This window comes from Lissotriton vulgaris, chromosome 3_1 (genome assembly GCF_964263255.1).
Source record: "Lissotriton vulgaris chromosome 3_1, aLisVul1.2, whole genome shotgun sequence".
Lineage (NCBI taxonomy): Eukaryota > Metazoa > Chordata > Amphibia > Caudata > Salamandridae > Lissotriton > Lissotriton vulgaris.
This window is the reverse complement of record NC_141689.1, coordinates 140,465,405-140,492,559: the sequence shown is the minus strand read 5'-3', so window position 1 is coordinate 140,492,559 and position 27,155 is coordinate 140,465,405.

The following is a 27,155-nucleotide window of genomic DNA, read 5'->3' as shown; positions in this document are numbered from 1 at the left end:
TTAAAACATGGAGGTCACACAGCCTTGAGTGTTTCCGTGGTGTTTATTTACAGGGGGTGGATTTGTGTTAATACATATTTACAAAATGGTGGTGGAGGGGAAGAGTGAGTTGAAGGTCATGTCAGATGATCCCACCGTGTGGACACCACATTGTGTGGTGTAAACCTAGTCCAACAGACGTGTACCAATGCTCGGCAATGTGGGCAAGCCAGGCTCAATGAAGGGTGACGTCAGTGCTGGCTCCTCTTCTGGCAGTTGGCTGGGGCATTGCCACTGCTCTGTCCTGGATCCAGGCTCGGACGGCCCCACCGTCTTCGAGCTGTGGTGGACCCAGCTGTGGGGGCAGCTTGTTCGGGGGACACACTTCCCTGTCAGTGTCCTCAGGTGATGGTGGTGGTGGTGGTGTCCTGTCCCGCTGGAAACTTGGGGGAGGGGGAGGTGGTGTGCTGCGGGATAACCACTCCCTCCAAACAGATGTTTGCTGTCCCATGATGTCCACCATTTGTCTCATACGGTTGTCCATGGACCTTAACAGCTGCCTGGTCTCAAGTGAGTCTTGGCGCGCCCGATTCGCCTGTGCCTGGGACCGCTCGTACGAGGCATGCTCTCTTGAAATGAGATCTAGATTCTCAGTCCCCGGATTGGGTGGGCCTTGTCCCCCACCTGGCCTTGTACCTGCCCTCCTGTCTGGAACCTGTGGCCTCACCTGTGTGCTCACCCGTCCACTCTCCCTGCTAGACTGTGATGTTGATGGTCTGCCATCGTCCAATGGGTCAGGGAGAGTGGCACAGCCAGGACTGGTGGTGGTGGTGCTGGTGGTAGCTGCACCGGTCCCAATGGGAGAAGTTGTTGTGGTTCCACTGGCCAAGGTGGTGGGGGCAGGGATGTCCAGGGAGCCTGATGGCCCTGGGAGTATAGGCGGACCAGCATCGCCCTCCGCATCCGAGGTGTCCAGGGAATCATCACCGGAGAGTCCATGCTGTGAGGGGGGTGACTGGTGCTGGCGGTTGCTGGGTTCTCCTGCCAGTTCTTGGTCACCTGGGGGACAAGACTTTAAGAATCAATACTGTGAACATGACTTGTTTGTTGTTGTTACATTTCAATTTTCTAGGGATTCAGGACATGGTTGTTGATGTCATCACATTGGTGTGGTACGCAGTACTGGGCATTATGGTGGTGTGGAGGTGGGGAGACAATACTTGGATATGTGTTGTGCTGTTGTGCTGTTCTGCTATTGGATGGTACCCCTAGTCATTTTAACATTGTTGCTGTGGCTCAGCAATGTGGACTAGGGCATGTTCACTAGGGCTGTGGACAACCTACCTTGCTACTGTACCTGGTGTAGTCATTGCCAAAAGAGACATATGTTGGTCTTTCATGTGGATGGTCTACCTTGTGTTAGGGACAAGCTTTGGAAATTGCATCCATGTGCCTCTTGTCGGGAAACACATTGTACTTGCTGTTGTGGGTATGTCAAGTCTCACATCATGCACAGACTGCCTACTACATGGATTGTGTGGACTGCCACCATGTCCAAGTTTCCCCTTGCAAGTTATTTGATGTGTGCAGATGTGAAGCTTCTCTTCCATGTGTCCAAGGTTCTGTTATTTGTGGGTCTTTCTGTGGACATATGATACTTGTTTGTTGTTCGACGAATGCAGTATGCAGGCACTGCGTACTCACCTGTCCCATGTTTAATTTCACATTTTAACCATGGAGTTACTACGAAGCCATGTGTTGTTTTGCTCTTTGCTGCCATCATGAGGGTGGAGGGTGCACATTGGAATTTGGAGTGCAGACATCCCCCTCACACCCACCCCTCCCTGTGAATATTGCTACCTACCTGTAAGTTTGAAGAGGGATATGCACTGGTCAGCACATGGTGGGGGACTCCATCTTGGTCTGGGGTGGGACATGGGGCCTGTTGGGAGTTGTCGTGCTGGTCTCTCACACACACCCACCCTCACTGTAGACATGTGGGCATGTTGGGAGTTGTAGTGCTGGCCTCTCACACACACCCACCCTCCCTGTAGACATGGGGGACTGTTGGTAGTTGTAGTGCTGGGTTCTCACACATACCCAACCTCCCTGTCGACATGGGGTCCTGTTGGAAGTTGTAGTGCTGGCCTCTCACACACACCCGCCCTCCCTGTAGACATGGGGGCCTGTTGGGAGTTGTAGTGCTGGCCTCTCACACACACACACCCTCCCTGTAGACACGGGGGCCTGCTTGGAGTTGTAGTGCTGGCCTCTCACACACACACACACCCTCCCTGTAGACATAGGGGCCTGTTGGGAGTTGTAGTGCTGGCTGCTTGACCACATGCAAGCCTGGGAACGTAGGAGGCTACATTTGTGGTTGATCATGGTGGGGCATTTGAGCCCTGGGGTTTACATTTGGGTGACTGTGTGGTCCACATGCATGGTTTGGAGCCTGGGAGATGTGTCTTAGAAGCTGTGCAAGGCAGGACATAACAGTGTGATGGTGGTCATTTGTTTGTACTTACCAGCCTCCACTCCCTCATCTATTCCTTCCAGGCAGTGTGGCTAGCACCTTCTCCTCCCATTGGGTTTATGGTATTGGATCCATTGGAGGGCCACCGCCAGTGTGTTGTGCCCGCAGATGATTCTTGGCCCTGATGCCTTTCACCCTTGCCTTGAGGTCATGCCACCTCCTCTGGATATTGTGTTTGGTGCGTGGCACGGTCCCTGACGCATTCACTCTGGTCACTACCCTGTCCTACATTGTGGTTTTATTTGCCATGGTGGTCTGCTGGACTAGGGTACCGAAGATATTTGGTTCTACACGAATGATTTCATCCACCATGACCTTCAACTCACTCTCTGTGAACTTGGGGTTTTTCTTGGGGCCATGGTGTGTGATGTGCAAAGTGTTGGGGGGTGTTGGGTGTGCAGGTGTGTTGTATGTAGGGATGGTGTTGTGGGGGTTGGTGTGGTGGGTGTGTTGGTGGGCAGGTTGTATGTGTGTTTGTGTGTGTCTGTTGTGTGTGATGTGTGCCTCTTTCTTGCAGCTGTGGTGTGATGCAAAGGATTGTGGTAATGGGAGGGATTCCTTTTATACTCTGTGTGGTGGTTGTGTCCCAATGGTTTTTTGCAGTCAGGTGTTCTGTGGGTGTGGAGACTTGGATACTCTGGTTTGTGCTGGGGGGGTGTCATTGGGGCGTGTAGTTGTTGGGGGTGAGTGTTCCAGGTAGGTGTTTGTCCTGTTTTTTTGGTTTACTATTTACTTCCGTCCACCATTTTTGTTTCGGTTTGACGGCATGGGGTGATGTTCGTTTGGTCATTCCGCAGCCAAGTTCCATTTGTTGATGCTTTTTTTCCGCAACAGTTGTGAATGGTGGGGAGTTCCGTTGGGATGGTGGGGTTATCCTAATCGTGCGGGCAGTCCCTCCGCAGGCCTGGCGGAGCTTGGTACTGTTTCCACTGGTGTTGCGTCCACGGCGGACAGTTTTTCTGTGGTACCGTCCACGTGCAACGATCTTTGGTGTTATCCGTCCGCCGCGGTCGGTGTGTGCTGGCAGAAAAATCCTAATTGCACCGGCGGTTTATTCACGGTGCGGTCGGGAGTATATTTGCCGCGACCATGGCGGTCGGACCCATTTCTGTCCGCCATCCTAAACGACCTCTAAGTTCTGTTTTTTGTCTTCTGGGTGATACTGATTGCATGCGACCGCGAACACCACCTCAGCTGCTTCCCATCGGGAGATGGGGCTGCGGAAGCTCGGATGGAGGCTTGGGGATAGTGAATGCTGATGCGTGGCACCTGAAGAGCTTGAGAGGCTGTTTGCCTTCATGTTGTCCCCTGGGGTCAGAGTGGCGTGATGGAGGTTGCTGGCACAGCGAGGCGGTGAAAGCTTTAGGTGAGGAAGTGGAGTCAGTGTGGGGCTCTGAAGATCTGCGGAGCACTAATCAGCGAGGTGTCCCCTTGGGAAACGTGCTGGTTACCCATGGAGACTCGGGTCTTCTCTGGGCTCATGCTGTTGCTTGCTTGAGGCAGACTCGGAATGCAGGCAGCCTGATTTACTCCCAAAGCTGTCAAGGTAAAGGCAAAGGCAAAAGAAAAGACGTGGAAGACATAGAAGACTATGAAAGAGGTGAAAACATTCTACTTTCGAGGAAATCAACATATACAGGTCTCAGTAAGCTGGTTATAAAACAGTAGATACAAGCTAATAAGGGTAAGGAGAGGCGGGTAAAACTGGAAAATCCATCTATAAGTTATCTAAAAAAGCACAAGGAAGGAAAGCAGACTGTGAGAGGAGGGAAGATGGCTAACATCTCAACTCATATAGGTCCTGGGCAAATACAATCTAGGTATACTCTAAGGAGTACTAAGTCAAAAATACATATGTTGGATTCGCAAGATACAGAACAAGGGACACTCTCAACTCTAGTAGCTCTAAGTCAAGTGCAGTTAAAAACTCCGAAGACGAAGAAAAAACTTTCAACACAGAGTAAAAAAAAGGGCGCAGGAAAAAGGGAGAATAAAGACCTTGACAAAACAAAGACAATATTACCAGCTCAACAAGCATTTAAATCAACACCGTTCCTCTGAAACTTTTTTAAAACCACTCCCGCTATATTAGTGTTAAAATCAGGAGTAGAGGTATCATCACAGGATACTCATACTGTATGTGATTCAAACACCCTTCAGAGTAGAGCACATGGTATCCTAAGCAGCATTCCCACATCCAACAAATTTCAACCACTTCTGATCAAGGGAACAATGCTAGAAGATAATTCTCAAGATATGGAGTTATTTAAAGCATCAGAGAATGTACCAGAAACAACACCCAGGGACTTGGAGCAGGCAATACAGGGCATCCGGATGTACAAGATGCACTGAATGAAACACAGACTTTCCTGGTACCGTTAACTACACATCAGGATAATAATGGAGATGTATTAAATAACCCTCAACTGGCCCAGCCAGCTCAGATGTGTGATCTAATTCAGGCATTATCAAAAGAGTTGAGAGAAAGTTTTGCATTTTCAGAAAAAAACAGCTGGATACTAAAAACTCCTGTGAAAAGTTTGACGCTAAATTAGATCTGTTGAGTATTAGAAGTGCCCTTGAAGAAATGGTAGCCGACTTACGAATCAGACAGAGGATAATGCAAAACGCATAGCTACACTAAATGATAGAGGGCTAGAAATACAAGATAATCTGGAATCGCTTGAAAATTCACAAAGGAGAAATAACATCCTTCTTCTTAAAATTCTGGAGGGGATGGAAGGAAGTAACCTGAAAGAGTTTGTAATAAACTTATAAGGCAGGCAACCCATATTGAATACTCAGAAGAAGTGCCCAGATCTGATATACAAAGAGTACACAGGGACCCTTTCAGGCCCAGCCCAAATAAAAGAAGACCCAGGAAAATCTTGATGAATTTCTTAACTTATAGTTTAAAGGAAGACATTTTAAATAAAGCCATTAATCTAAATTCTCTCTACGCAGCAAATGTAAAATTTCAGATACGTTCAGATGTTTCTGCAATTACTGCATCCAGATAATGGGAACTGGGGAAACTGATTGACCCGTTAAAAAAATTCAGAGCGACAGCACAACTAAAATTTCCAGCATCATTAAAGGTTATGCATAACAACAGAATGCAAGTATTTAAAAAGGTAGAAGATGTTGTAAGTTTCCTAAGTTCACTATCAAGTGACCATGAGACAGCTAAATAAAAGATAAAAAGCCTTTTAAGATGTAAAAGTCCTATTTCTCTTTTAAACTATTATCTGACCAAAGGGGGAACTCCATAGGCATAGGTAGAGGCCAGTGAAAGAAGAATTGGGGTTTTTTCCATGGGAGGGTTCAGTAGAGGAAGGGTAAAAGGGGGTAAAAGGGGGTAAGCACAGCGTCGGGAGCAGAGGAAAACAAAACAAAAATGTCCAATTCGCCAGAATGAAATTAAAGTTATAGGAAAGATACCTGGGAGATGACCCACCCATCAGGAGATCCAGTGTTTAAATTAAAGGTACTTTCCTGGAATTTAATCGGATTAAGAACAAATTACAGAAGGCAAAAATTATTTTACTATTTAAGAGATACCCCAGAGCAAATCCTCATATTACAAGAAACCATTTACTAGAAACTGAGCTACACAAATTCCGTAAAACTCAAAAGTGGATCCAAGATGTTGTCTGCATAACTCAGTTATGTCCATCTAAAGGCTTAGCTTTAATTATAAAAAAAATTCAGCTATCTCTTTAGAGGAAAGCACGGCAGATAAAATTGGAAGATGGGTTATAACTAAAATAAAAATACATTTGCATGAATTTACAGTTGCGGGCTATTATGGTCCGAATACGAATGACACAATTTCCTTTAAGAATTTACTATCAGAGCTATTAAATTACATAGATCCACTAATATTAGCGGGGGAGTTCAATGTAGTACTGAATCAAGTTCTAGATAAATCAAGCACAAGTAGATCCATTCAGAATTTTAACCCGGTAATTCCGCCGTGGTGCGGGCGTTTCCGTGCGCGGGTGGGTCCGCGTCAGCCATTAGTAGTGCTGCCGTCGGCCAATGGCCGACGGCAGCAAGGAAAGGGTTAAAACAAGAACATTAATCCAGAATGAGATGAAACAAATAGCAAGGTATGATGTCTGGAGGTCGAAAATGAGTAAAAGAAGAGGATATACATGTCACAATAACAAATATTAACAGAAGTCCAGATTAGATTTTTTTCTCCTAAACATATTAGTAAAACAATGGGTGCAAGATATTAAACAATGGGTTATATCTGTCTGATCCACTCAGCAGTATCCTTAGAACTTAATGTTCCGATTAGATCAAATATCAGGAGATGGACACTAGAACGTGCTATTCTATTAGAAGAAGATATATTAGAGAAATTAAGTTTAGAAACAGAGAGTTTTTTTCACATCAATTTAGGCACTGCACCTATACATATTGTTTGGGATGCTTATACAACATTCATAAGGGGTCAGATAACTGCTATGAAAATTGTGAGACATAAAAAGTATAACGCTGAAATTGAGACCATAGAAAGCGAGATACAAAAAATATAATATGATCTCAATATACAACAAAGCACTTCCCTTAATGTCGAGATGTCTAAAAAATTAGAAACTCCTAGACTGGATCTAGAATAAATCTTAGAATCAAGAGAAAAAAGAATTGGCAAGCCAGTGAAATATCTCATTTTGAGTATGGAGAAAATTGCGGGAAGCTACTGCCGTGGAAGACAAAGCAAGACCTAGCCAGAACCATATGAATGAGATTAGGTCAGATGTAGTATACGATTCTCCAGATGACATTGGGAAAATCTTTAATGCGCACTTTGAAAAGGTGTTCTATGAAGATTTAAATGTTCAAGAATTAGAGATTAGGAACTGGTTGGGTCAAACAGTATTAAGTAAAATCACGGATGAGACATCCAGAAACATGGATAGGGCGATCTCAATGGTAGACATTGATGCGGTTATAACAACAAGCAAATCCGGGAAAGCTGCAGGTCCGGATGGTCTACCAGCAGAGCTATATAAAGTTCTAAAGGGTGTTTTTACTCCAATCATGCTGACATTACTCACTCATATTTTTGAACAAGGTTGAGATGTACCACTGTCATGGAAAGAGGCAATTGTTGCTTTAATTCCTAAACCTGCTAAACCATCTTGTTCATGCGATTCTTATAGACCTATCTCTCTGGTCAATAAAGATTATAAAATCTTTACAAAAATATTGGCAGAGAAATTTTATGGAGTGGCAGGGAACTTATTACATCATGATCAGAAATGATTTGTTAAAGGCAGGGGGATAAAAGACCTTTAGATGGCAGACAAAGTGCATTCTCCCCCCACCACACTGCATGCTTTACAAGGACCCAACCCCACACCAAACTCTGGAGTCGTACTTGATTTTCTGCAGTGTGCTGCTTGTTTATTAAAATTTAAGTTCTCTGGTCAATTACCTCATTGACCCACCAATCTCTTTATTTATTCGTACATATTCCAATACAGTATTTAAGAATAAACTTGCACTTATAATACAATATATACATTCACCGCCCATTCCACTGGGCCTTTTATTTGACTTCAGGGTTGCGCCAGCAGGCCACAATCCAGATCACCTGCCCCTTAACGTTAACCCCCTTCTGGTCAACAGAGCCGCAGGTGAGGAAAGCGCCCACTTGGGCAACCAGAGGCCTCTGGGGTAGGGCTGAAAAGCCAAAGCCACCAGCAGGTCGGCCCCAACTCTCCCGCCAGCCCAGAGTCCATACTGATTTAGCAAACCTGTTCAGAGTTAACTGTCTCTAGACAAGAAGTTCCCGTGGTATTCTTGTCCGGAACCCCGCTATTGCCCTAATTGAATCCTTATTAATAGGGATGGGTGGGTGGGTGTCTTCTCTTGGAGACGTCCGACTCCTGGGTGATCAGCGGACAAAGAGGGGGCCTCTAGGCTGGTCGCGGGCTTTTAAGCCTCGCGCCCTACTAACACTTCCGGGGCGTACCTCGACCTTTGTTCCCATTGGTCCTGACGCCACGCTCACTTCCGGGTCACGCAAAAACCGGAAGTGATCCGGCTCCGGGTCGGCCCTTTGGCTGCCACTAACGACGCCATTCCCCGATGGGGTTGGCGCCTTCCAATTTACAACTTGGTTGGAGCGATAGATATAGCAACACTACACAAGACTCCCCTGGCAGTAATAACAATAGACACCATGAAGGCGTTTGACAGAGTCAATTGGACATATTTAAAATGTATTTTAAAAGAAAATAATATAGGGGAAAATATTTGTAGGGCAATCGCACTGATATATAAATCACTGTCGGCTAGAATTTTGGTAAACAGTAATTTATCTGACACAGTTAAAATCCAAAAAGGTGCTCGACAGGGCTGTTCCCTATCCCCTATGCTTGTTAATTTATACATAGAGCCATTAGCAGGAAAGTTTAGAACACATGACAAAATACCTGCTTTTATATTCAGAGAGTGGAGCAAAAAGGTGACATTATATGCGGACGATCTCATGATATATACAACAAATTTAGACACTACCCTCCCGTTAATGTATCAGGAAGCACAACATTTTGGAAAGATTTCAGAATAGGAAATAAACAAAACCAAAACTGAATGCATGACTTGGAATTTGGGCGACTCTATTCAATCAACAAAAAAAGCAATAAGATATTTAGGAATATTGATTTCGCACGGGTGGAAGACGCTTCTCGGTCCACACCGCACGCCTCTGGAATGCTCTCCCCCGAGACCTGATAACAGAACCTAACTACTTACGTTTCAGGAAACGGCTGAAAACTCACCTGTTCCCTTAACTTCACTATCTCCCTACCTGAACCTGTCGTCCCCCCCCTTTTTTGCCCCCGGACCCACAGATGTAGGGATCTTCAGCGCTGGGATACCTCAGGGTGACTACGCGCTCTATAAAAAATGTTTTAATAATAATAATAATAAGAAGAAGACATTGAAAAAATTACGGAAATAAACATACATAAAATTAGTAAAGAGATACAGAGTTCTATAACTGGACTGATATACCTCCCGGTAACCCTGATCGGAAGAATAAACTTAATAAAAATAATGTTGCTCCCAAAAATAATCTTTTTATTACAAAATACACCGTTAGCATTCAAGGAGAAATCTTTAAAGTCTCTACAAGCAAGAGTGAATGCATTCATCTGGGCTCCAAAAGGAGCACGTACTACATGGAAGAAATTACAGAGGAAAAAGAAAAAAGGAGGCTTGTGTCTCCAAGACTTAGTTACGTATGCAAGAACCTTCTCCCTAAAAACAGGAAAAATGCTAATGAATACACCAGATGGGTCGGACATTGGTATAATGTTTAAAGAGATGCTCCTGGGTGTAGAGAATGGAAATCATGGCTTTCTTTATAAATTTGGAGATCCAAGATTTTACAAAAAAGTTTGCTTATAGGTATTACACCGTTTAGCTACCTCCTGGGCCAAAGTTAAGGAAATTCTAGGAAGTACCTAATTCAGTGCCCTTGCCCCTATATGGAATACACCAGGCTCACCAGATGGACTAAAGATATCCTCGTAAACCCTTTAATTAAAGCAGGAATTCATCAATGGGGACAGTTAGCCCCGAATGGGACTTTGCTATCTTGGGAAGAGATGAAGCTACTGGTGAACAGTGATCTTTCTAAATTTAAATACTGGCAAATAAGCAGTTGGCATCATTCAGTGGGCTTAGATGTAGGACTATCTAATTAACTGGAATCAACATTAAGCAAAAATATGGTAAAGAAAAAAGAAGTGACAACCCTATATTGGCTACAAATGGATATGGAAGATGGTGAAAACAAGTTACCAATGGAATTATGAGGAGATAACTTGCCTGGCTGCAACTTGGAAGAGTTATGGCAAGTATCTCATGATATGTTACACATGACAGTACAACCTGCAAATTTGAAAAGAAACCATGTTTTTTGTATTCACAGGGTTTATTGGACACCATCTAAACTTGCAAATTTTTCAAAGGGTCTGACCCCGAAATGCTCAAAATGTCTCGAGATAAAGGCGAATGTCATTCACATGTTTCTATCTTGCCCAAAATTAAGTCAGTACTGGGAGGAGATAAATAGAGGTATGGAAAGCATATTTAGGATAACCATACATGTGGGTATAAATTCAGTTGAAGAGATTGTTGAACATGTTTTAAACTACCACTGTGGCATTGGTAAGTGCAGCAGCTGAAAGGCTCTGTCTTTACTGGTAGGCAGTGCTTAGAAGGGCACCGGCCATCAGTCTTTCTGTTGATGGTGGACAGGGGAGCAGTGGGCGGTGGTCAAGGGTTCACAGTGACATCCAAGAGGTGGTTTTAAAGGCCGGTGGAATAGCATAACTGCGGATTTCGTAGGGGTGAGAGTAGAGTGTAATAGATGCATTAGTAGCAGGCACAAAGGCAGTGATCTGTGGTTGGAGGTTGCCAACTGTGCGGGCTTTGCTTGAAGGTTGTTCATCAAGTAGGAGGATGTGTTTGGTGGGCCGGCTGGAGGCAGTGTTATGTAACTCTGCTGGAGGGCGCAGCATCAACATTTACTCATGTATGTAAATCTCCCAATGAAAATGCAGATGTGACCAATGAAGAACCAGATTCCTCTTTTTATGGCAAGGGTGAGCCCTTGCAGTATGGCGGGTCGCAGGCCTGATAGCTATTGATTGACATGGAGAATGGGGGGCCCCCCTTAATGTACTTTGCAGGGGGGGCCCTCAAGTTTCGTTACGCCACTAACTCAGATGAGTCAGAGGAGCAATGTGACCAGTTAAGTAAGTCGGAACGGTGTTACTATAGTTGTTTTCCTTGTTAACTTTGCAGAGTTAGCAAAGATAATAAATAGACACTGAAGTCTACAGGATGATGTTTTTCATGGCTGACCTAATCATGATTCCGGTCGCCCAACCTTCATCCATTTGCTATTTCACTGACTTGATGTTTCCCATTGCAAGCACTGATGACTTGAGTGTACTGATAATAATAACTGTTTTTTTTCATATAGTCCTTTAAATGTGTAGCACTCAAACGTTACAGTAAGTGGTTACCCAGCTCAATTATGGTGTAATTTAGCAAGGAATTAGGCGCATTGTTATTCTACTTATTTGAATCTCTGCCCTAGATTACCTACAGTTCCATCACCGCATACGCACATTCCAACTGCATGGCCAGCTCAAAGACAATGACGTCACTGTTGCTGTTCCTAACACTGAAATTACACCATCCGCATCGGGGTTACGCGCTTTATTGTGAGAGAATAGTGTTTCAATGAGTTAGGCCGTAATTTTTTAGGTCTTTATAGTAAGTTGTATAAAGTGTACATTAGGGCTTTTCCTAGCCCAGGGCAATGAGAACACCAGGATCAATAACGGAAGCGTCCGAATGCTGAGAAGCGCGAGATACAAAATCATAGAGTATAAAAAAGCAGCGCCATGAGCTGTTTTGCACGATCTATTCATATTACGTATTGATTTACATACATTAGGCATATGGGACACTTAGCCTGACAGAGTGCCAATACCGCTTTGTAAAGAACATTCCTTTAACATGGCCTATAACCTAGATAAGTTTACTGCAGTTTCAGGGACTACACCCCCAAACAGTACACAGTTTTTGACATTTTATTTACATAATGTGGGGGGAGGAAGGACACCAATAGTATCTGTGCAATTTATTGTAAATAAACTTGAGCCACCCCAATACTACTTCGAGAACAAGTTGGTGGACTAGAAATGGAGCCCACGGTACATCTGGATTTTGATTAAGAGCACTGAAGAGAGCCATTGACCTCTTGCATGCTCTTGTGGTAAAATTAGTAGCCCAAGTGCACTGAACCCCAGTGAGCAACAGGGCCCTTTCACAGGTAGAGTGCAGAAATGACTCAGAGGTATGGCAATACCCAGCCTCCATGTCTATTCTTGTCATTAAAAATCCATTATTTGTGTTAGTGGGCTGAATAGAGGGCCTAGCCTTAAATGCCTGCAAAGTTCTTGAAACATGAAGGGCCATCGGATGGAAACTGTTCTAGAGACACGGTAAGCTAGTCACAGCAGTTGTACCTTACATTAAAACCCTGGTTCCTGGCATTATTATAAATGAGCCAACTGTAAAGATATAGGATGGAAAATTAAAAAATGCTCAGTTTTGACATATCTTAGATGGCAAGCAAACAGTCAACAAGTGACCAATTGCTTTATGGGCCTCCCCTTCACTGACCAATGTAAAGTGAAAGTGTAGTCTAAAGCACTCCCCGATGAAGGAATCACAACTAGCACGGTGCACACGGGCACTTAATAAGCCCATAAATGGAACCTCGCCTCGTTCATCATATGGAGTCTTAGCTAGTTACCTTAATTGGAGTAAGCAAAGCTAAAAATTGCACAGGCTATTATTCACTAGTTTTGAGTCGATAATTCTTAAAATGGTGCCCCTTTACTGCCGGGGGGAGAGAAGAGAAGTAGTATGATGTAAATAATTCAGAACCCCACACCCAATATTAGTTTTACAATTTTACGTTTCTGCTTCTCACAACGCGAGAAAGCAGTGAGGCAACGACCCTCCGCCCTAACAGAGGAGCAGCCCATGGTGCTTTGTATAAATGAAGGTGTGACTGTTACCCTGATAATATTTGTTGTTTTATACAAAGAATATATAACCTTTCAAGGCTGTGATGCTCTCTGGAGGATACACATTGCCTAATTATTGATAGGGGACAATTACCCAATTACAAGATTAATACGAGACCGAGATTACTATGGCCCAATTTTAATGTTTGACTGCACTAAAATGATAACTGTATCCATGTACCATTAGATTACCTAGAGGTTGTCAACCTTATGTTTTCCATATCAATTGATTTTGATCCTTTGAGCATTACACTTGACACCCTTTGAAACTAGTTTGATGTGGGTTGGAACTCATTTATATTCCTTTTTTTCTTGGTATTTTTGAAGCAAAGAAGTCACTCTTGCCCTGATAAATGCCACCTACACCTCCCTATAGGCTGCTTTACAGACATAAACATGATGCCCTTTGCTAGTGGGTTGAAATAACCATCACCACTATTATATTCCTATCCCTGGAAACAGAATAAAGCATATACAGTCTATCCATTACAGTTGTATTCAATTTTCTCATATTCCCCTCTGAAATGTTACCTTCAAACTCACTTATAATAAGAGTGGTGTCAGCTCGACCCCCCACCCACTGGGACCTAGGACATACTCACTCTCACCTGGATCCGGATAGCAATCTTTTATGCAACCAAGTTCCATTAAATAATCTTAGGTCAAATTTATCAAAAGGTATACAACAGAGAGAAGACTGTCTGGTCTTATTACAGTAAAGTGAAAAAGAATTCAATACCGATTACATTTTCCCCAAGTCTTATATATGGATATTTCATAGTGATAACTATTCTACAGTGAGGTGCTCAAATATAGAACACATTTAGCTGTTACATCAATGCTGAGCCGTTTTGATGGAAAAGTCCATGCTGCAGAGGCAGTGTATTGGTTCTGCTCAGGGTTGCTCCACGCACCAGAGGAGATGTGTTGGTTATTCTGAACCATAAATGGGATGGTGGACCATCTTCAAGACAACATTGAAGGTTCCAGGGCTGAGGAGGGCAGGACTCACAGTTGACAAAGTCCAGTTGCTGGGTTCAAAGTTGTTGAAGTCTGTTTTGTTCCTGAGGCTCAGGTCAGGATACCAGCCAACAAGCCCTCTGAGTCATTCCGGTGTTCCTGGGTTCAAGCTGCAGCTCCAGTCCTTCTCACTCAGGCAAGAGGGCAGCTGAATGGCAGGGCAGAAATCGAACAGGGCAGCAGTCCAACAGGGCAACAGTCCAACAGGGCAGCAGTCTAACAGGCCAGCAGCTCAGTAGATTAGCAGTTGTTCCAGCAGCACAGCAGTTGTTCCTCCTGGCAAAAGTCGTCCACAGGAAATGTGTGACAGAATTCCGCATTCCTTAGGAACTCCGACATTCAAATAATGTGCCTTTAGCACACATTTGTTCTGCATGCAAGTCATATTTACGGCTGCTTTAGGTGGGTGCTGGATATTTAAGTAGTTAAATTTACTATTCCAAATTCAGTCTGCGCAAAAGTATGGAAAGTGTTGGACTTTAATTCCAAACCACTCCACCATTGCGCCTCTACTTAAAGCAAGTCATTGTAACGACTTGCGTGCAGAACAATTGCGTGCTGAAGAGGCATTTGTTCTGTTGTCAGGACTGTAAAGGCACAGCATGATTCCAGCTTTGTCCTAAAGGACGTTTTCCACCTACAGTTCTAGAAGTGTACTGAAGAGTTGGGGCTGAGGGTCCAATATTAATACCTGGTACGCAGATTGAGGAAGCAGAAGTGTCTAAATATTTTCCTTTCTTACTTTCCCGCCCTGACTCTGAGCTGACAATAATCAGTGTATATACGGTGATGCATTACTCATATGCTGTCTAAACTGTCCTTCTGCATACAATCATGGTGCAGTATCTCATAAAAAACAAGTGAGATCCACACGATCATTGATCCCTTTGGGATCTTGTGTCTGTAGTCTACGAATCCAGAAAATTTCCCTTTGTAACAAAGTCTTGGTGATGCATTTCCCAGGTGTTGGGGTAACCATTTCGAGAATCTGGAATTTGACCTGCGCAATGGTGTGTCTGTGAGTTTCCCAATGTAAGGCTAGACTGCTCTTAGGATTCTTGTTTCTAATTGTGCTTTTATGTTCCGATATGCGTGTTTTTATCTTTCTTTCGGTTTTGCCTATATACAACAGTCCACATGGGCACTTAATGGCATATATGACATTAGAAGTATTGCAATCTGCACTGATCCTGGTTGGGATGGTTTCTCCCGTGTGGGGGTGTTTCACACAATCAGTCACGATAACATTGTTGCAGTGGACACAATTATAACACTTTCTCATGCCCTTGTGTGTTTTAGATAAAGTCATGGGATGATGTTTCAGCATTTCTTTGATATTTTTTGAGCGTTTGTACGCAAAAATTGGTTTGTCACAGAACAGCCCCTTGAAATCAGTCTCATTTCTTAATAACTCCCAATGAGTAGTTATACTTTTCTTGATCTCATTTGAACTGGTGGAGTACTTGGAAACAAACACCTGTCTTGCTTGTTGCTTTTTCATTTTCGGAATGAGTAAAGAGTCACGCATTGATTTTTCTGTTTTGTCTTTGGCTGTTTCTATTACAGTAGGAGGATATTTCTTGGATGCATATTTGGCTGTAATAATGGTCAGATTGCTCTGGAATGTTTCTGTTTGTGAACAAATTCTTTTCGCTCGTAACATCATGGAGTAAGGTAAGTTGTTGATAAGATTCCTGGAGTGAAAACTACTATACATGAGTGCCGTGTTTTTGTCCGTTGGTTTATGATACACTTCAGTTTGTATTGTGTTGTCTTTTATTTTCACCAATACATCCAAAAATGCAATCTGTTCCTTTTGTATGTTACAAGTAAATTGGATGTTCACATCATGCAAATTCATCTGAACAATTTTCTGTTCCAGTTTTTCTTTGGTGTCTTTCCAGATCAAGAATATATCATCTATATAACGACAATATAAACTTATGTTATCTGTCCATTCTTTGTCATTTTTTAGAAACATCTCCTCATACCTTGCCATATATGTATTGGCATATGCCGGTGCACCGGAAAAACCCATAGAGGTGCCCTTGTTCTGCAGATAGAAATCACCATTCCACCTGAAATAACTATGGTGTAAGCAGAAGTGCAACAGTTCTAGCAAAAAGATTTTTTCCGCCGGTATCTCCTCTTGTTGAAGCAAGGCCCATTCCACAGCCTCTATCCCCTCAGTGTGTGGGATCGAGGTGTAGAGAGCTTTAACGTCTAGCGTGCACATCCATGCCTCAGAGGTTGCTTGTGTTTCCATGAGTTTTTTTCAAAAAATGAGTAGTATCTTTGGTATAGGAATACCAACTTTGGACAAAAGGTTGTAGGAATTGATCCAAGTATTGGCCCAGAGGTTCGAAAATGGTCCCGCACCCGGTGACTATGGGACGGAATGGTGGGTTCGAAAGATCCTTGTGGACTTTTGGTAGCATGTAAATTGTCGGTTGTTTTGGGAAAGAAACTGTGAGGAATTGGCGTGTTTTCTTGCTGATCCATTTCATATTTTCTGCTCGTTCTAGAATACTTTCCAGAGTAGTTTGTAGTTCTTTGATTGGATCATGATTCAATTTAAGATAAGTTTGGATGTCAGATACATGTTCAGACACTTTGCGATCATATAATTTTTGATCCATGACGACTATTGCGCCGCCCTTGTCTGCTTGTTGGATATGTATCCTGGGGTCTTCCGCCAGATTTTTGAGGATCATTTTGTCATGTTTAGAAAAATTCAAACAGCAATTTTTCTTGGTGTTAATTGATTTCAAATCCTTAAGCACGAGTTTCTCAAAGGCATCTAAGATTTTGTGTGTGGTTGGCGCCTGGAACGTGGATTTAGATTTGAACTCCATGTATTCAGGAGGGTCAATCTCTGATGTTGAGTCAGGTAGAGTAGAAAAGAAATATTTGAGTCTCAAAATCCTCATGAACTTGAAGAAATCTACTTCAGTTTCTAAGGAATTAGTGTGATAGGTAGGCACAAAGTTTAGTCCTTTATTGAGAACTCTAGTTTGTTGTGTGGTCAACTCTTGTGAGGAAATGTTAATCACTAAATTTGTTTGTTGCTCCTCAGATTTGGTTTTACCACCTCCTTTACCTCTCCTTGTTTTCCTTTTGTCTTACCCGGTGGTTGTGTGACATCCGCGTCCTGGGCGGAAAAAGACGTTTTCGAGGAAGAAGCTGCTTCCACTGTTGTTGCATCTTTGCTGTCCGGGGTTTTTTCAACTACTTGTGGTGGTGCTCTGTTGATATTCGTATCCCCCTCTGAGGCGACACTTTCTTGTGATGAGGTGTTGGTGGTTCGTTTAACAAAGGTTCTTCTCTGGGCGTACACCTCAGCCCAGGTATACACTTCATTTAATTTGTAGTCCAGAGTGTCTCGTTTATATTTCCTCAATTTCCCTTCTTGTATCTCCTTTGTGTGTTTCTCCATTCTAGCGTTCATTTCCTCCAGAAATTTAGACCAATCATTCGTGTCCATTCTGGTCTCAAGATCTGATTCAATAGTTGTGATTTCCTCAGTGATCTCCTTGATAACAACAGATAATTCCTCTATCAACAATAGAATCAAGTCTAGAGAACACTTATTCAAGACTGCATACCAGCGGTCCATAAAGTCTTTCTTCAAGTGGAAACGGAATAACATAGGTTTTATGGGCATTCTTAGTCCTCTAGGAATTCTCTTTGATCGGTGATACTGCACCAGTGTGGATGCATGAAGGCGTTGGTTAAGGCGTCTTTTTGTTAAAAATTCTAGCTGTTTTAATTGTTGCGGCAAACTGCTCCCTTGTGTGGTGAAAGACCGAATGTCGTCTATCAAGGAATATATCTCAGAAGCCTGGTCATTAGTGAAGGCTAAAGTTTCAGCTCGATTTTCTGTGAGACCTGTGATGGTATCAAACAACATGTTTATGGTGGGTGCTCACTCCCTGTGGACAGGGAACAAAACGAGAATTAGTGATGGGAGAGGCACTCCAATTTTATACAATAATTAATTTTTAGTTTTTCCAATTATCTAAGCTATGTATGGCAGCGATGTTTTTTGGAAAACCAAGAGTGGGCTTTTTTAACGCAATTCGAACCACTGTGAAGTATACTATAAGCGTACGGGCATTGAGCAGCGCGTTTAAGATCCAGGTCTTTTTTGTGTTCATAGGCTGGATAATCGTCTCGCTTGGAAATCACCGCCACTTCTATCCGGTTCACTGAACATTTATATCATTGGAAAGCTCAATGTGAGTTTGATCCTCTTGGATTTAACATGAATAGCTCATCTTTCACTTGACTCAATACTGGTGTAGTGATTCAAGTTTGTTTTTTTCACACAGTACACTGGAGAATGTTTTTTTGAACCACCTCATACCCCACAGAAACTCCAGATCTGATCAGCATTTTAGGCCAGATAAGTGAGTCATTTCTCATACGGTCACCCTTATGTTTTTCTGAACCATGTTTTCCTACAATGTTCATATACTGTCACAGTCCATAGTATCATTTCAATCATGTATAATCATATGCAGGTCTCCTTACTGTTTGATGTCAGTGAAACGTTATAATTAACTTCAACCATTCGGACTTTTTAAATATAAGTTAATAATTAGTTGTGTCACACTGCAACATTGTATGCTGTTAGACCAGTTTATCAAGCAACAACAACATTTATGTTTTTTTCAGGTACTGCCTCCGACGAAGGGTCGTGCGCCCGAAATGCATTGGGCAAGATAATTTTTGGCCACAAATTGTAAGATGAAAGCCACTCTGATGTGACTATAATTTCAAATGATTCAAAAGAATAAATTACATGAGAATCTAAATGTAATTGTTGATTATGCTCTGACAATACAATTTGAGACAATCGCAATCATAGTTGGTGTTGTTTTGATTTTTTGAAAAACAATCAATAATGTGTATAGACTAACCCAAATGGGTAAGAGCTACAGTGCGCAGAGGTCAGGCTGTTCAGCCTACCCCATGGCTGACCTAAACAGGAACGGTTGGGTCTGGCAAAAGTTTCTTTTTCCAGGTCAAAATTGAGGTTTAACTGCGCACACAATCAATGGCAGTCCCTAGACGTATTTGAAAGTGCTACTCAAGTGAGTGGCACAATAGGTGCTGCAGGCCCAATGGTAGCCTTTAACTCACATGCCATGGGTACATGCAGTACCACTTTACCTGGGATTTATATGTAAATTGAAATGCCAATTGGGTTCAAGCCAATATTACCATGTTTTAAGGAGGGAGCACATATACTTTAACATTGGTTAGCAGTAGTAAATTGTACATAGTAGTAAGGACAGCAAAAATTAGATCAGTAAAGCTAGAGGAGAAAGGTAATAGGTTTGAGAGGAAGACCACCCTAAGGCTGACAGGTCTAACAGAGAACACATGTACAATTTCAGAACCAAAAAGGTTTCACTGTGGCATCACAACAATCAGGGATGGAATATGTTTGTCTAAACAAAAATCTCTCATCGGGTCATTGAAAAAGGATGGTTAGACCAGTAAATGTAGAAAGGCTGAAAATGCTGCTGAATAACTTTTAATGGATTCACTGCAATGCTCTGCTGGTTCAAAGACAAAATAAACAACAAAATATCACATAACTTGGCTGGCAATAGGTCTTTCCTTCGGGTGTCTACGTCAAGCCACAAGTTTGTCCCAGCACCTCACATACATTAGCTTTGTTGAAGAGTGCCAGGCAGCCAGGATGACATACACAACTTTGGTTGGCAAGTCACACACCACCAATGGCCACTACTCAGTCTATATTCCTGGAGGTATGGATTACTCAGGGTCAGGTAAAAAATACTGCCCTGATGCTGTAACACATGGATTTCACAAAATGGTAAACTGATTGGAGGGCAGACGCACATTCTAAAAAGCTCTGGGTACCACACACTCCTTGCACAATCCAGTGCCACTAAAATGATTTGGAAGTGTGTTTTCCATATATTTGTCTAAACTTTCATCAGCGGAGGTAGAAGCAGGAAGGTTTACAAGAGTCCCTCCCTCTACCCCAATTGAAATTAAAAGAAATGTTGGACATACGTTTTTGCTACGGTGGTTAAGAGCTCCAGTCAGGGTATGTCCCATTGCCTGCGCAACCTTGGAATGCAGCCACTATGTCTCATCTGCCACATACTATCATCAGAGCTCGTCCAACTTGCAGTTCAAAAGTGTAGATCCCAATTAATGAATTGCCCTGATGTTCCAACCTTCTCCACAGGCCATACCCTCCCAGCTCAGTCAGGACCCAACCTTGAACTTCAGAAAATGCCTGTTAGACTACAGGAAAGACATATGCAAGTACATGTCCTGCAGGTCCAAAGCTGCCATCCATTTGATCAAATTCAGGACTGGTAAAACCTGTGCCAGTCGGAGCATTTTCAATATATCATTGCTCAGGAAGGCATTCAGAGAGTAAACATCTAAAATAGAACAGAGACCTCCATTTTTCTTTGGCATGAGAAAATAGCAAGAGTAACATTCTGTTTCTATTTCTTAATCTAGACCCTTCTAAGAATCTTCTTGGACCCGGATCGCTCTGCAAACACGCCTCTAAAGCCTGGAACACTTTCTCCACCCTCACGCAAGATGCAATCTTCATCACATAGATATGGTTCATCCTCTCTTCCGCCCCCGATATCACCACTGCAATGCCCAGTGGCTACAAGATGACACTCCGGCACAACACCAACAAACATGGAGGTGGCAGCTACACCACCACCGAAGACGACACCACCTGATCATGGAGCACCTGAACTTCCAACTCGACACTGACAACAAAACAACAATCAAAGGCATCCTCACATCCACACCCCATGGACAACACACTGGCCTTTACAATGCCATCACAGACGTCATCGCCTCACTTGCTATCAAATCTAAGCACTACATATTCCTCAGAGATGTCAACTTTCACCTTCATGACCCCAAAGACCTCTTGGAATTAAAGAACATCAGCCTTACCCAGTTGGTTGCAGACCACACACACAGAGCAGGACACAAAATGGACCCCTTCTTCACATTCAGCAACAGTGTCAAATAGAGCCAGGGCTCTGGACTCACCTGAACTGACCTCGTCATCATCAACTTCATCATCACAGGATCACCTTGCACCACCCCCAACCATCCCAGCACCTCTTCTGCTGGAGCAAAGTGAGAAAGACCCAATGGACAGATGCGGTCAACACTATCCAGCCAGATACCACAACAAACCTGAAAGAGGCTGTCCAGAAATTCAACACCTGGATAACCAAACCTGCAAAAACCTGCAAATCTACCAAACAAGCCAGGTGGCATACATCAGAACTCAGAACAATGAAATACAGCTGCAAACAGCTGAGATGGTGTATGAGCAAAGATGATTCATATCATGCCACTTCCAAGTCAAGTCAGCCCTCAACTAATACCACCAATGACTCAAAGATGCACAAAAGAGCACCCTTGGATACTAGCTAGTGCCACCCATACTAAGGAACTCTTCAACACTGTTGGAGAGTTTTTTCAACCAACAGCCCCTGGGAATACAATTGCTCCCTCGCCGGAACTCTGCAATGCTCTAGCAAAGCACTTCCTCAAGATTTCCACCATCTACAGGATATTTGAGCCCCAACCCACCGACCACCTCAGCCTCCTCACTCCAATGGAAGCCTTCCCAACAAACATAGGGAACAGCTTGCTGCACCTTAGACCACAGCCGTCATGGACTCCATTCACTCAGGAGCACCCAGCAACACCTGCATCTACGCTTCTTCAACTTCGGAGGTAACAAGATGAGCCACCAGCTTACCAATATTATCGAGGCATCTATTGCCACAGCCACCTTCCCCAGACACCTGGAAACATGCAGAGGTCAGACCTCTCACCAAGAAACTCCACATACACCCCAGCAAACTGCATAACTACCTCCCGTCTTAAAAACAAAGTCATGGAGAAGGCCATCAACTGTCACCTCACCGAACAGTTGGAGAAAAACAACCTGCTAGATGCCTCGCAATCCAATTTCTGAGCCAACTACAGCACCAAGACCTTCCTGATCACTGCTACGAATGATAGCCACACCCTACTGGACAGAGGAGAATCAGCTGCCCTGATCCTTCCCTAACTCTCAGCAGCCCACCACAGGCTCATCAAGAGACTGCACCAAATCGGAATCAAGGGAAACACGCTAAGTGAGATTTCATCATTCCTCAATGGATGCATGCAAAAATCACTCCTCACCTCAGAACCCAAAGACACCATCTGTGGCTCCTCCAAGATTCATTCCTCAGCCCTACCCTCTTCAACACCTACATGACGCCTTTTGCTGATTACAACAGAACCTACAAAATCAACATCATATTCTATATTAACTACACCAAGCTCATCCTCTCGCTCTTAAATGACCAACTTCCACATCTGCCTGAAGAACGTTGCAGTCTTCATGAAGACCGAAGTGCTGATCTTTGGAAAGCATGCCTCCCCTGACACCCAATAGCTCACTGAACTCTGATCTACCCCCACACCAAAAGGCCATGCCCGCAATCTTGGCATCATACTTGACAACAAACTTACCATGAAATGACAGATCAACACAGTCTACTTTGCATGCTCTGAAGAATATCTAACTGGCTCCCCGTAGCACAAGAAAAATACAGTCATGCAAGCCCTCATCCCCAGCTGCCTGAAATACAGAAACACACTGTACACAGGAACCACCTCTAGACTCATGAGAAGACTCAATTGACCCACATAGCCCAAGCCCTGAGGAACCTCTTCTGGCTCCCAGTACAGGAAAGAGGCCTACAAAAGCTCCATGATCAAGGACCAGGGTACACAAGCCACCACCTGAACTTTCACCAACCATCCAAAAACCTTCGCTACACCTTCCTCCTCCTTGTATAGACACTGCACAACTACTGTAGGTACAGCAGCTGCTGCTTCTTCTCCCACCTTGTTGCCAAGAACCGGAACACTTTCCTCCTCCGAACATTGCCCTCACTTATGGACTTCAGAAACAAATTACATGAAATGAAATAATGATTAATAAAACAAGCACAACTACCTGAGGGTGACTAGGCATGCCAGCTCACTAACAGGCTAACAGGCTGGCTGAGACTGAGCGGAATCCTCATAGTTTTAAGAGCCATGTTTTGAGTTTTTTTCTAAAGACGAGGAGGTCTGTTTCCTTTTTTAACAGTAAGGGTAGGCTGTTCCAGAGAAAGGAAGTGCTGCCTATGAAGCTTCTCCCACCCCATTGTGATCTCTGTGCTCTAGGGACAATGATATCGAACACTGATTCTGAACAAAGAGATATTGGCAGGATGAACCCGCTAAAACTACACATTGAAAATTTATGTTATTCCCCATGAAGAGCCGTGAAAGCTATACATAGGGCTTTAAAATGTATGCACTTCTCAATGGGTAACCAATGGAGAAGTGAAAGGGCAGCTGAAACTGTATCTTTTTGAGGTATGCCAAGTGGTAGGTGTGCAGATGAGTTTTGTAGGATCTGCACAAGGAGAGACACAGGAAGTAGCTTTTGACTAAGCACAGCAACCCACAGCCTGGATACCTTCACAGGTGATAAGCTACTGATTGACTGATTTTGAGAGAACCTATGAATAACAGAGCTTCTATTAAGTACCTCTGTACCCCAGCACTGCCCGAGTGCCGTGGGCTCAGCACGCTGTACTGGTCTCAGTGGAGACCTTGTGATCCCAAACTCTTTTTTTTGTTTTGTCAGTGGTGTTGCATAGCATTTGCATAGCATGATCTCCGCCTGAAGATTTTGAAGCACATAACATGCTCAACATGAGCACTAGTTATGTTACATATTCAGCAGGGACCCACTCCAGTGCATCAGAGCCCAGCGCTTGTTTAGATTGCAATAAACAACGTACACTCACCAGTCCCCTGGGCAGAAGCAGGGACCCACTTTATTCCATCAGAGACTGACACTTGTTTGTTTATTTTCTTTTTATCCACTATTTTGGAACATCGCTGGAGCAAAAGACATCTTAAGTGACAAAGGAAAAACAGAGTCCTGGGACACGCATGAAATAATTGTATTACAGGAAACATGGCTAACAGCCCCAGTCGAAGTCCCAGGTAGAATAGGTCATCATGTTAGTGCTACTCGAACTCAGCACTATACAATAAACAAATTTGGAATGACAAAAAAATGAGGACATCAACTTCTGGACAAAAATATTATACAATGCAAACACATCTGACTCCAGAGCATTCTAGTCACAGGTAAACTCATTGAATAGAACTGTTAATATATTGAGTATGACCTGTGTCTCGGAAATGGTATGGGTACAGCATCTAATTGATACATTCTCAATAAACCCCAAGATTCAGTTCACAACTGCTCTCGATTTGATAAACATCTCGTATAAGAAGCAGGAAGGTTTAGACCAAGCATCTCGAGCTTACGCAGAAGTAGAAATACTGCAAATAATAAAGAAAAGTAGGCAAGATAGCGCACCAGGACTGAATGGCGTCCCCCAGGCAATTTACAAGCAAGATCCCCACTTTTGGGCCAGTAACTTTAGCAATCTTTTCCGGACGATCAATGCCACCAGTCGGATTCCGGAAAGCTGGAGAGGCGCGATAATCAACCCAATATTCAAGGGCGGTGATCGTAAAAATCTAGCAAATTACCACCTGATCGCGCTGATCGATGCAGAGGCTAAATATTACGCCTCACTGGTGCTAACCGACCTCGCAAAATGGTCCGACAATAACAATAAAATCCCCGTAAATCAGTCAGGGTTTCGCCGTGGCATGGGCACCATGGAAAACGCCATAGCAATAAGCCTGATAGCTGAAAAAAGCCTACAAGAGCGTCAAGCATTACATCTATGTTTCGTGGACTTCAAGGCGGCCTTTGATCGTGTTAGCTGACAAACATTATGGGCCAAACTAAAGCAGCAGGGCCTGCCGGATACGATCTTAAACCCAATAATGGACCTTTATACTAACTCCAGGATGCAGTTTAAGATTGACAATGGCCGAAGGCTAACACAGAAGATTACAACTAGTGAAGGATTAAAACAAGGCTGCGTCTTGCCTCCTCATTTGTTTAATTTACTCATGGCTGATTTGACACCGAGGCTAGATGGGAATAATGCACATCCTCCACGGCTAGGAACTTTGCCCCTCGTGCATCTGTCCTATGCAGACGATGTTGTCCTCCTCAGTCAAACAAAAATAGGACTGCAACGTCTCATGCATGAACTGGCTGAATATACTAAACAGAACCTAATGGAAAGAAACAGTACAAAAACCAAGGTCATGATCATAACGCATCGTCGTATAAAAAAGCTGAACTTCACAATTGATAATAAGAACTTGGAAGTAGTGGATAGCTACAAATACCTGGGGATACATCTGGATAGACGGTTCACCTTCTCCACGCATTTTGACGCTATTGAAAAGAAAGGAACAGCCTTACTACATGCATTTTGCAGCTTATCCAAGCAACTAAAAGGCCCTCTGTTCACTCCCCTCCTCACAGTTATCAAAGCCAAGCTACTCCCAATGATAGCTTACGTCAGTGTGGTACATAGTAGAAGGAGTGCATCGCTATTAGATAAAATCCAAATAAGAGTGTGCAAATGTGTATTTAGCTTACCATATGATGCTTCACCCGCACAGGTTCGCCTCAAATTTGGTTTGCAGTCCCAAATATTGCATAAAAAATACAAGACAGTCCAATTTTGATATAACATGTGGCTCAATCGCGAAATAGAAATGAACTCTGCTTTTTGGAAAGCCCTGCAAAGCAATTCCAATTCCCAGTACGCAAAGTACTTAAACTCCTCCCTGAAAATTACTGAGATGGCGTCAGTGTGGAAAAGGAACTTACCAGTATCATCATTTAAGCAGACCGTAAAAAAGGCAGTCAACATGCACTCGTTGATCGAAGACAAAACAACTCTAGAACACCGTGCACACACTTGGATAATAATACAATCCTACAAAAGGCGGGTACCTGCAGCCTATTTCAGCCTTTCTTTTCCATCGCATTTAAAACTAAAATACCTAAAGCTACGCATGGGCAAACTGCCAACATACGCCGACCAACCTGGCTGGAGGATACCGGGCCCGAAGGCTTGTAACTTATGTGGTGCTGCAGTACATGATGTCATCCACTTGATCTGCTTACAATAGCTCGTATAGCAAAGTATTTTTGCTTATTGTCATATTGCATTGTACATTGTAACGGTTTTTATTAACTATACAATAAAGAATTTTAAAGACCACTATATAGTGCAAGCAACATCCAAAGGTATTGGAGCGCTTTACATGAGCACCAGTTACTTTGCACATGCACACATTCAGGTTACTACAGAGCAAGGAGGGAGGGGAGCCCTAAGGGATGTCCAGCAAGCATGGTCAGTTTAGGGCTGGACTGGATGTAGCGGGCACCGGACATTTCCCCGGTAGACAGGAAGTACAGGGGGCAGTTTTGGATGGGTGGGGCTGTTTTTGTTACTGGGGGCTGGTTTTGCCGCAGTGCTGTAAAATTGGCCCCTTGTAACAAAAGTGCACAGCACTGTTTCTGCCAGTCCCCCCGTCTTCTCCTAGCCAGTCAGGCATAATTGACCAGGCTGGTTTGAGATCCCAGTCCGGCCCTGAGTTGGTTGCCAGAGAGCAGAGAACCTAGCAGCCTCTCTATTGGAAACATGTATGCTACTTGACTTTGTGATGCAAAGTGAGGAGGACACAGTAGTAAATGTAGAAGTAATGTTTATTGGAAAGGTACAAAGAGCCGTCCCAGCTGGCACAACCAAGGCACACACAGTAAATGCCACTGAAAGAACACTCCGGGCAGGATGCGCATCAGCACTCTAGATTGCATCACAATATTCTCATAAATCTCTACCAGCATGATATCACCACACCTCCCCCCTTTTAACCAAAAGATACTGAGACAACGGAAAAGGAAAATAGGATACAGAAAGAAAGAGGGGAAGTAAAACCAAAGG